Source organism: Oncorhynchus kisutch, linkage group LG24 (genome assembly GCF_002021735.2).
Source record: "Oncorhynchus kisutch isolate 150728-3 linkage group LG24, Okis_V2, whole genome shotgun sequence".
NCBI lineage: Eukaryota > Metazoa > Chordata > Actinopteri > Salmoniformes > Salmonidae > Oncorhynchus > Oncorhynchus kisutch.
Genome location: NC_034197.2, coordinates 3,105,156 through 3,114,831, shown reverse-complemented (window position 1 = coordinate 3,114,831; position 9,676 = coordinate 3,105,156). Strand labels below are relative to the sequence as shown.

Sequence of the window (9,676 nt, the reverse complement as noted above, 5' to 3'; positions counted from 1 at the left end):
GATGATAGAACATTGACTCTACAGTAGTTCATCTTGAATAATGTTTTTAAGTTAACTGAAATAAGTTTAAACACCTCAATGAATCAACATTGAATTAATCAAAATATAATTTCAAAATGTTCAAATATTCTAACCTGTTTGTAAATGTTAGACATCTTAGTAAGTAGGCTGAATTAAAAAGTCCAAAGTCCATACCATAGGTCACCAACCTTGCTCCACTCCCTGATCTACTGGGTGAGCAGACTTCTATTCCAGACAAGCAATAATACACATTATTATCAACTCATTAGGTTTGATAAGTTGAATCAGGTGTGTTAGTGCTGGGCTGGAACAGAAGCCTGCACACACTGCATATCTCCAGCACACCTCCAGCACACCGAAGGCTCATAATAATAGCTGGAATGGAGCACATGGAATGGCTTTGAACACCTGGAAACCATGTGATTGATGAATTTGATTACATTCCACCAATCCTGCTCCAGTCATTACCATGAACCCATTCTACCCAATTAAGGTGCCACCAACCTCATGTGCTCCAGCAGAAGGATTGGCTTGTTACAGTTGTAATAAGTTTGTAGCCTAAATTGTGTGTGACTTTTAACTGTATTTTTGTATACAACATTTGCTAACATAAGCACACATACAACCCATGGCATATAAGGATGTGCCAGACGTCTCTTGGGACATTCACTGGGACCTCTTCATCTGCAGACAGGCTTTCGCAGCTCTCCATATCTGATAACAGACATCACAAGGAACAGGCTTCATTTCTTAATAATTAGACAACCCTGACCATAATCTCTCTGTCTTCATAGTTTTCCTCTCTAGGGTCTCAAACTGGAGAACATTTTCATAATGTCATCCCACAACCCTATCTAGCTAGTACACCTAGTCCCTTTTCTGACAGCTGGAGCAAAACATCCTTTCAACCTTTTACAATGCTGTTATATACAAATACATTTGGAGCATGCGTTTTTAATTTACAATGATAAATAGGCCTACATCAAGATAACAAGCTGCTTTGAAGTAGCTGATGATATTTCACTTATCTATAGTATGTAAAGTTGGCTAGCTAGCTAGCTAACAAGCAGCTCATTAGCCTACACACAGTGACCTGCTGTAGCTAGCTAGCTAATAACAGTTTTTTTTTTTTTTTACATTTTCCAAATCTATTTACTTACTTGAATAGGTTCACGCCTATGCCCACAAAGCGGCCAATCTTTTGAAGCGAAGTGTTGTCAAGCATAGGCCCTGCTTCAGTTTGAAATGTACCATTTGAGTCCAGTGAGTGCACATCGAACCTGTGCAAGAGAGTCAGTGCAAAAGATAATATCAAATAAGAATAAAATAAGGGGGTCAATGCAAATAGTCTGGGTATCCATTTGATTAACTGTTCAGATGTCTTATGGTTTGGGGGTATCAAACAGTTATGGAGCCTTTTGATCCCAGAATTGGCGCTCCGGTACTGCATGCCGTGCAGTAGCAGAGAGAACGGTGTATAACTTGGGTGGCTGGAGTCTTTTACAATTTTAGGGCCTTCCTCTGACACCACCTCGTATAGAGTTACTGGATGGCAGGAAGCTCTGCCCCAGGGATACACTGGGCTGTCTGCACTACCCTTTGTAGTCGGACAAAGCAGTGATGCAACCAGTTAGGATGCTCTCGATTGTGCAGCTGAATAACTTTTTGAGGATCTGAGGTCCCATATTTTCAGCCTCCTAAGGGGGAATAGGTGTTGTTGTGCCCTTTTCACGATTCTGTTGGTGTGTTTGGACCATGGTAGGTCCATAGTTATCATGACACCAAGGAACTTAAAGCCCTCAACCCGCTCCACTACAGCCCGTTGATGTAAATGAGGGCTTGCTCAGGCCTCCTTTTCCTGTAGTCCACGATCAGCTCCTTTGTCTTGCTCACATTGAGGGAGAGGTTGTTGTCCTGGCACCACACTTCCAGGTCTCTGACCTCCCTATAGGCAGTCTCATCGTCATCAGTGATCAGGCCTACCACCATTGGATCGTCTGCAAACTTGGTGTTGTTGTCGTGCATGGCGATGCAGTCGTGTGTGTGTGTGTGAATAGGGAGTACAGGAGGGGACTAAGCATGCACCCCTGATGGGCCCCCGTGTTAAGGGTAAGTGTGGCGGATGTGTTGTTGCCTACCCTTACCACCTGGAGGTGGCCCATCAGGAAGTCTAGGATCCAGTTTCAGAGAAAGGTGTCCAGTCCCATGGTCCTTAGCTTAGTGATGAGCTTGGAGGGCACTATGGTGTTGAACACTGAGAAATAGTCAATGAACAGCATTCTCACGTACATAGGTGTTCCATTTGTCTAAGTGGGAAAGGGCAGAGTGGAGTGCAATAGAGATTGCGTCATCTCTGGATTTGTTGGGGCGGTATGCAAATTGGAGTGGGTCCAGGGTTTCTTGGATGAGGGTGTTGTGAGCCATGACCAGCCTTTCAAAGCATTTCATGGCTACAGATGTGAGAGCTACAGGGCGGTAGTCATTTATGCAGGTTACCTTGGTGTTCTTGGGCACCAGGACTATGGTGGTCTGCTTGAAACAGGTAGGTATTACAGACTGGGTCAGGGAGAGGTTGAAAATGTCAGTGAATACACTTGAAAGTTGGTCAGCGCATGCGCTGTGACCTTGTGAATGTTAACCTGTTTAAAGGTCTTATTCACATCGGCTATAGAAAGCATGATCACACACACTTGTTCGGAACAGCTGATGCTCTTATGCATGGTTCAGTGTTGTGATGGGGGTCACCTTGGGGTCATGATAGGGGCTGCACCAAAGGATTGATGTATTTTAATAATTGATTATGCTTATGTTGTATTAATAGAAGGGGAAGGGCTAAAAGACCCCCCCCCCCCACACACTACATTTATAGGGTCCTGAACCACAGATGAGCAATATATGCATTATAAGGTTTAATACTGTTCCACAGTTCTTTTCTAGTCTCTGCCTCTTATAAGAAACAGTCTGAGAGATGTGTGAGCTATTGCAGTCAAAACAGGGTGTCTGTGAGAAAGCTCCTCAATGCTAAAAGAGTTACATGGACACAGACCCCTGCAGGGGAGTAAAATAGATAAGGGACAAGTCAGACACACGGAAATGTAAAATTACTGCTGAGCCCTTAGAAAACACTGGACTATTGTTTTCACATTGAAGTTTGTATAACTGTATATGCATGGGCTTGGTCTCATGAGTAGAAGGAGTTGAGGTAGGCAGTTACATCACTAGGCCGCTCGACACTTATTTTTCCTCCAAACATAACAATGGTCATCCAAACAGTTATATTTTTGTTTCATGAGACCAGAGGACATTTCTCCAAAAAGTACCATCTTTGTCCCCATTTGCAGTTGAAAACCGTAGTCTGGCTTTTTATGGCGGTTTTGGAGCAGTGGCTTCTTCCTTGCTGAGCGGCCTTTCAGGTTATGTTCATATAGGACTCGTTTTACTGTGGATATAGATACTTTTGTACCTGTTTCCGCCAGCATCTTAACAAGGTCCTTTGCTGTTGTTCTGGGATTGATTTGCACTTTTCGCACCAAAGTACGTTCATCTCTAGGAGACAGAACGTGTCTCCTTCCTGAGTGGTATAATGCTGCGTGGTCCCATGGTGTTTGCACTTGCGTACTATTGATTGTACAGATTAACGTGGTCATTTGTAAATTGCTCCCAAAGATGAACCAGACCTGTGGAGGTCTACAATTTTTTCCTGAGGTTTCGGCTGATTTCGTTACATTTTCCCATGATGTCAAGCAAAGAGGCACTGAGTGTGAAGGTAGGCCTTGAAATACAGCCACAGGTAAAACCTCCAATTGACTCAAATGATGTCAATTAGCCTGTCAGAAGCTTCTAAAGCCATTCCATCATTTTCTGGAATTTTTCAAGCTGTTTAAAGGCACAGTCAACTTAGTGTATGTAAACTTCTGACCCACTGGAATTGGGATACATTGAATTATAAGTGAAATAATCTGTCTGTAAACAATTATTGTAAAAATGATTTTATATTTTGTCAACAAGAAATTTGTGGAGTGGTTGAAAACGAGTTTTAATGACTCCAACCTAAGTGTATGTAAACTTCCGACTTCAACTGTAGCTAAAATGGGGAAAAGTATGTCTATAATAAAGCGATGCTCAGTCTTCTTAACAACACTATGAACAAGGCAGGTCCTACAGGCCCTAGTTTTGTCGCACCTTGACTACTGTTCAGTCGTGTGGTCAGGTGCCACAAAAAAGGACTCAAGAAAATTGCAATTGGCTCAGAACTGGGCAGCTCGGCTGGCCCTTGGATGTACATGAGAGCTAATATTAATAATATGCATGTCAATCTCTCCTGGCTGAAAGTGGAGGAGAGATTGACTTCACCACTACTTTTATTTATGAGAGGTTTTGACATGTTGAATGCACCGAGCTGTACATCTAAACTACTGGCACACAGCTCCAACACCCATGCATACTCCACAAGACATGCCACAAGATGTCTCTTCACAGTCCCCAAGTTTAGAACAGACTATGGGAGGCACACAGTACTACATAGAGCCATGACTACATGGAACTCTATTCCACATCAAGTAACTGATGCAAGCAGTAAAATTAGATTTAAAAAAACACCTTATGGAACAGCGGGGACTGTGAAGCAACACAAACATTGGCACAGACACATGCATTCACAAACACGCACACACACTATACTAACACATGGATTTAGTACTGTAGATATGTGGTGGAGTACGGGACTGAGGGCACACAGTGGGTTATGAAATCTGTGAAAGTATCGTTATGTTTTAAAAATGGTATAAACTGCCTTAACTTTGCTGGGCCCCAGGAAGAGATTTCAGGAAGAGATTTGCCAAAGCAGCAGCTAATGGGGATCCATAATAAATACAAATGAGCTCAAGTGTCCAGGATTTAACCTTGAAGTGATTTCTCCATATTCTCCATATTGAATACGTTACAGTACTACTTGACACAAAGACAACATCTGCTGTTAGGACAATTCAAGAAGCCCATTGAAATTGTAATTCCTGGCATACATATTGTAACCCAATGCCCTATGAATAGCCTACATCATATGCTCTCCTGTTCCACCTGCACCTCTCCAAGCCTGGGTTGAATCAATTCTCCAAGGTTAATGAGTTATTTCTATTATATTTATTATTATAGTATATAGTCTGGTTATTACCATGTTGTATTGGTGTTATAATATTTCCAAATAACTAATTTCTTAGTCGTTGCAGCTTTTGCTGTCTTGCACTGTTACTCGCATTTATTGTGTATTATAATCAGTAATGGACTTGTAAATGTATTGTTTATTAATCAAAAGGTTTATACTAGCCTATTACAACATTGGCAAAGTGTTGGCAGTTAACAGTGTAGGCTTGAATGGCGTCGCACAGTCGATAAAAAGAGAGAAGTTGCACCACTAAATTGTATTGAAACAAAGCCTAATCAAAGTTAAAACAAATAAATGTTAATTGTCCAGGGATATAAAAAAAAATCAGAAGTAAATTGTAAACCTCATACCCAAGTGTCAACATTGTCCCTTGGGTCTAGGGGTAATCCCTTATAATTACTTTGGCCATCTAAAGATAATTTCCTGCATTTCTAAACAATCTAATATGACTCTTTTGGGTGTCACTTTTATTGTCAATAAGAATAGAATCTGTTTCTAAACACTTCTACATGAACATGGATGCTACCATGATTATGGATAATCCTGATTGAATCATGATGCGTGAGAAAGTTAGACACACAAATATCATACCCCCAAACAATGCTATCCTCCCCTGTTATTGTCATGTTGAGAGGTTAGTATGTCTTGGGGGTATCATATTTGTGCGTCTAACTTTTTCACTCATCATTATTCACAATTCATTCAGGATTATCCGTAATCATGGTAGAATCCACGTTAACGTGGAAGTGTTTAGAAACATATTCCATTCTTATTTACAATAAAAGTGACTCCAAAATGACACAATACATTATTTACCATTCATTTCTATTAGGCACTAAATAATCTGGAGAAAAAGAAAAACAAATAGCAAATGCATCCAACAAATGTGTAGAGTCACACACTTAACGTAGTCATTGTGTTCTATGAATGTGGGACCAAATACTTAACTTTGTACTACTTTAATACACATACAAGTGAATGTGTCCCAATGCTTTTGCTCCCTTAAAAGGGAGGGACAAAAAGTGCTGTAATTTCTAAACTTCACAGCCGACATGGATGAAAATACCCTCAAATTAAAGTTGAGAGTCTGCACTTGAAATTCATAGTCATTGTTTGATTTCAAACCCAAACTGTTGGAGTATAGAGACAAAATAATACTGTCCCAATAATTACGGAGGGCACTGTAATTCATATCATAGGCCTAATAGTACTGTAGAGCTCTTTTACTTGCACACAATATAGCTGGATCGTCCCATCCTGCCCCTAGGGGTCCACTCAACACACTTCACTCAGCTTTAGGATCTTAGTGAAACATTCATTATTGGTTTCAGGTGTGTTAGGCCAAGACCGGAGTGACAACCAACAGTACGGCAGATCCCCAGAGCCAGTACTGAACAGCCCAGCAGCTGGAGATTGCCTAAATATGTATCTCTCCTGACGTGGGAATTTTTTCAATACAGACTCCTTTTGTCGTACTGTATTCTATATAAGGCATCCAGACCTTATGAAAGTTGCACAGTTGATCTTAATCTTGTAATAAATCAAATCTAGTGATGCATAACGTGACATTTCTGCCATCCAATGTGACATTGTGGGAGGATAACCAACCTTCCAACTAATTGCAATGCATTTATTAGCCACTATAAATTCTAGGTTACACAGTTTCTTCTGATAAGTCTCCAGTATCAACATTTCCAAGCAAACCAAAACAGGGAGAAGGGAGAATCTGTAGACACGCTGAGATAAAAGAACATACTCCTTGCCAGAATTCAGCCGGCCTTCACAAGACCACAACATATGCAAATATGGACCCTCTTGTGTTTTACACCTCCAGCAGAATAATAGAATTTCTGAGTGCATGATATTCAGTTTCACTGGCATATAGTACATTCTATGGATGGTCCCAAACTGCAGTAATTTATGTCTGAGATTATATGAACATGACTAGGCATTCAAACATACAGTGGGGCAAAAAGTATTTAGTCAGCCACCAATTGTGCAAGTTCTCCCACTTAAAAATATGAGAGAGGCCTGTAATTTTCATCATAGGTACACTTCAACTATGACAGACAAAATGAGAAAAAAAATCCAGAAAAACACATTGTAGGATTTTTTTATGAATTTATTTGCAGATTATGGTGGAAAATAAGTATTACAGGCCTCTCTCATCTTTTTAAGTAGGAGAACTTGCACAATTAAGGTTGAGGTTAAGTCAATGTATTTATTTATTTTTATTCCACCTTTGTCACGAGTCCGACCGAGGGTGGCTTCCCTTCCCGGTCGGGTGGCGCTCGGCGGTCGTCAACACCGGCCTATTAGCTGCCACTGATTGTCTTTCCTCCCCCTCCTTGTATGTTTATTGGTAGCACCTGTTTGTGATGATTAGTTGGGCTTCTTTAGACAGCCGGCCCGCCTGTTTGTTGTGCGGGATTAATTATTGTAACCTTCGGCACTGTAGTAGAGGAACGTGTTTGTTCCTGGTCGTGAATTTTCAGTTGTACATTTTTCATTTCCCTTGTTTGGGGCCGCTATTATTGTGAGCACCCTGTGGTGCGTTGGTGCAATTAAAGAGCACAGCATTGCACTCTGTCTCCTGCGTTTGACTCCACACCCACGACACCCGGAGCATTACAACCTTTATTTAACAAGGTAGGCCAGTTGAGAACAAGTTCTCATTTACAACTGTGACCTGGCCAAGATAAAGCAAAGCAGTGCGACAGAAACAACACATAAACAAACGTACAAAAATCTATGTACAGTATGTACTTCCCTACTCATAGAAGAGTAGGGAAGTAGGCAATAAATAGGCCATAGAAGCAAAATAATTACAATTTAGCATTAACACTGGAGTGATAAATGTGCCAATGATGATGTGCAAGTAGAGATACTGGGGTGAAAAAGAGCAAGAGGGTAAGTAATAATATGGGGATGAGGTGGGCTATTTACAGATTGGCGGTATACAGGTACAGTGATCAGTAAGCTGCTCTGACAGCTGATGCTTAACGTTAGAGAGGGAGATATAAGACTCCAGCTTCAGTGATTTTTGCAATTCGTTCCAGTCATTGGCAGCAGAGAACTGGAAGGAAAGGCGGCCAAAGTAAGTGTTGGCTTTGGGGATGACCAGTGAAATATACCCGCTGGAGCGCGTGCAACGGGTGGGTGTTGCTATGGTGACTAGTGAGCTGAGATAAGACGGGGCTTTACCTAGCAAAGACTTATAGATGACCTGGAGCCAGTGGGTTTGGCGACGATTATGTAGTGAGGGCCAACCAATGAGAGCATACAGGTCGCAGTGGTGGGTAGTATATGGGGCTTTGGTGAGAAAAATGTAAGTTTTTACACTAATTTCAATGTTTTCAATGCTGGTGGAAATTCGATGAATTACATTCTGGTTGACTACATTTTTCATATCCATATCCAGTATTTTCCAAGTTCATTCCACATCACAATGCATTGACACATTACGTTCAAACAACATTAATTCAACCAGTGTGTGCCCAGTGGGAATAGTCTAAAGACAAACTTGGCAATTTCCCTATAAGCTCGACAGAAGCCTGGGAAACAAATTAATATGATTTAAACTGAAATTAAATATGTTCTGTAATAAACAAAGTGTGTGTGAATATATGCAACTTTTTTTCTCCCTTCTCTTTTCTTGGCTTCTCATAATGTGGTTAGTTAACTGGCAGATTTTTGCTCACTCATCTTTGCATCTCCTTGGAACTCTACTGACCACCGCTGAGTTAGATAAATGCGGAAAGACTCTACAGTCGCGTGCAGTGAATGTAGTCAAGCGTTACAGTGGATTCATTGAAAACAAATTGACAAAAACAAATGGTTAACCTCCCCATGGCTCGAAAATTGTGTTTATAAAGGAGCGTAGGCATTCCCTAAGAAATACGAGGATATGGAGAAAGACCTCTGGGTTTTTGAAGGAAGATGAGCGCGGAGATGTTGATTCTGAAAACGAGTTGGGGGTGTACAATGATGACTCAGCAATAAACAAGGTCAAACAGTACAGAGGGTTTTTATGCACATTTGGTCCAAAGACGATGAGACGTGAGCAAGGTAGTCGAGAGGAGCTACAAAAGCGATATGGAGGTTTCATATCGGCCGAAGTTGAAGAACTTGAAGTGGGACAATCAGAGAGAGGGTGGCTTTTTACGTCGTTCGTTCAGATGAGGAGCCTAGTTCATATGACGACTTTGGTCTATAGAAAAAACAAACTTCCGCAGATTCACTTGAATTCTCACCATCATCCATATGTGTGCTGCCTAATAGCCTACTGCTTACCTGGTAGCACATTGTTGCGGCAGGTTCTAGATCTGTAAAGGCCCATTCCTGCTTGTGTCAGTCATGTTGAAATGCATTCTGTGTGAAGGACTGGCCTGTGACAAACCAATTATTTTGTGTGTCATTAAAATATGATTTATTACAATATGCTTGTTTGACAATAAACATTAATTCATTATTTTATTAAAGTCGTAAGTTAAA

At 41.0% G+C, this 9,676-nt stretch overlaps 1 pseudogene; it reads left to right on the top strand.

The window, feature by feature from the left end:
• Nucleotides 1-8,850: 8,850 nt before the first annotated feature.
• LOC109869657 (proenkephalin-B-like) lies at nucleotides 8,851-9,398 on the top strand (annotated as a pseudogene).
• Nucleotides 9,399-9,676: the final 278 nt, after the last annotated feature.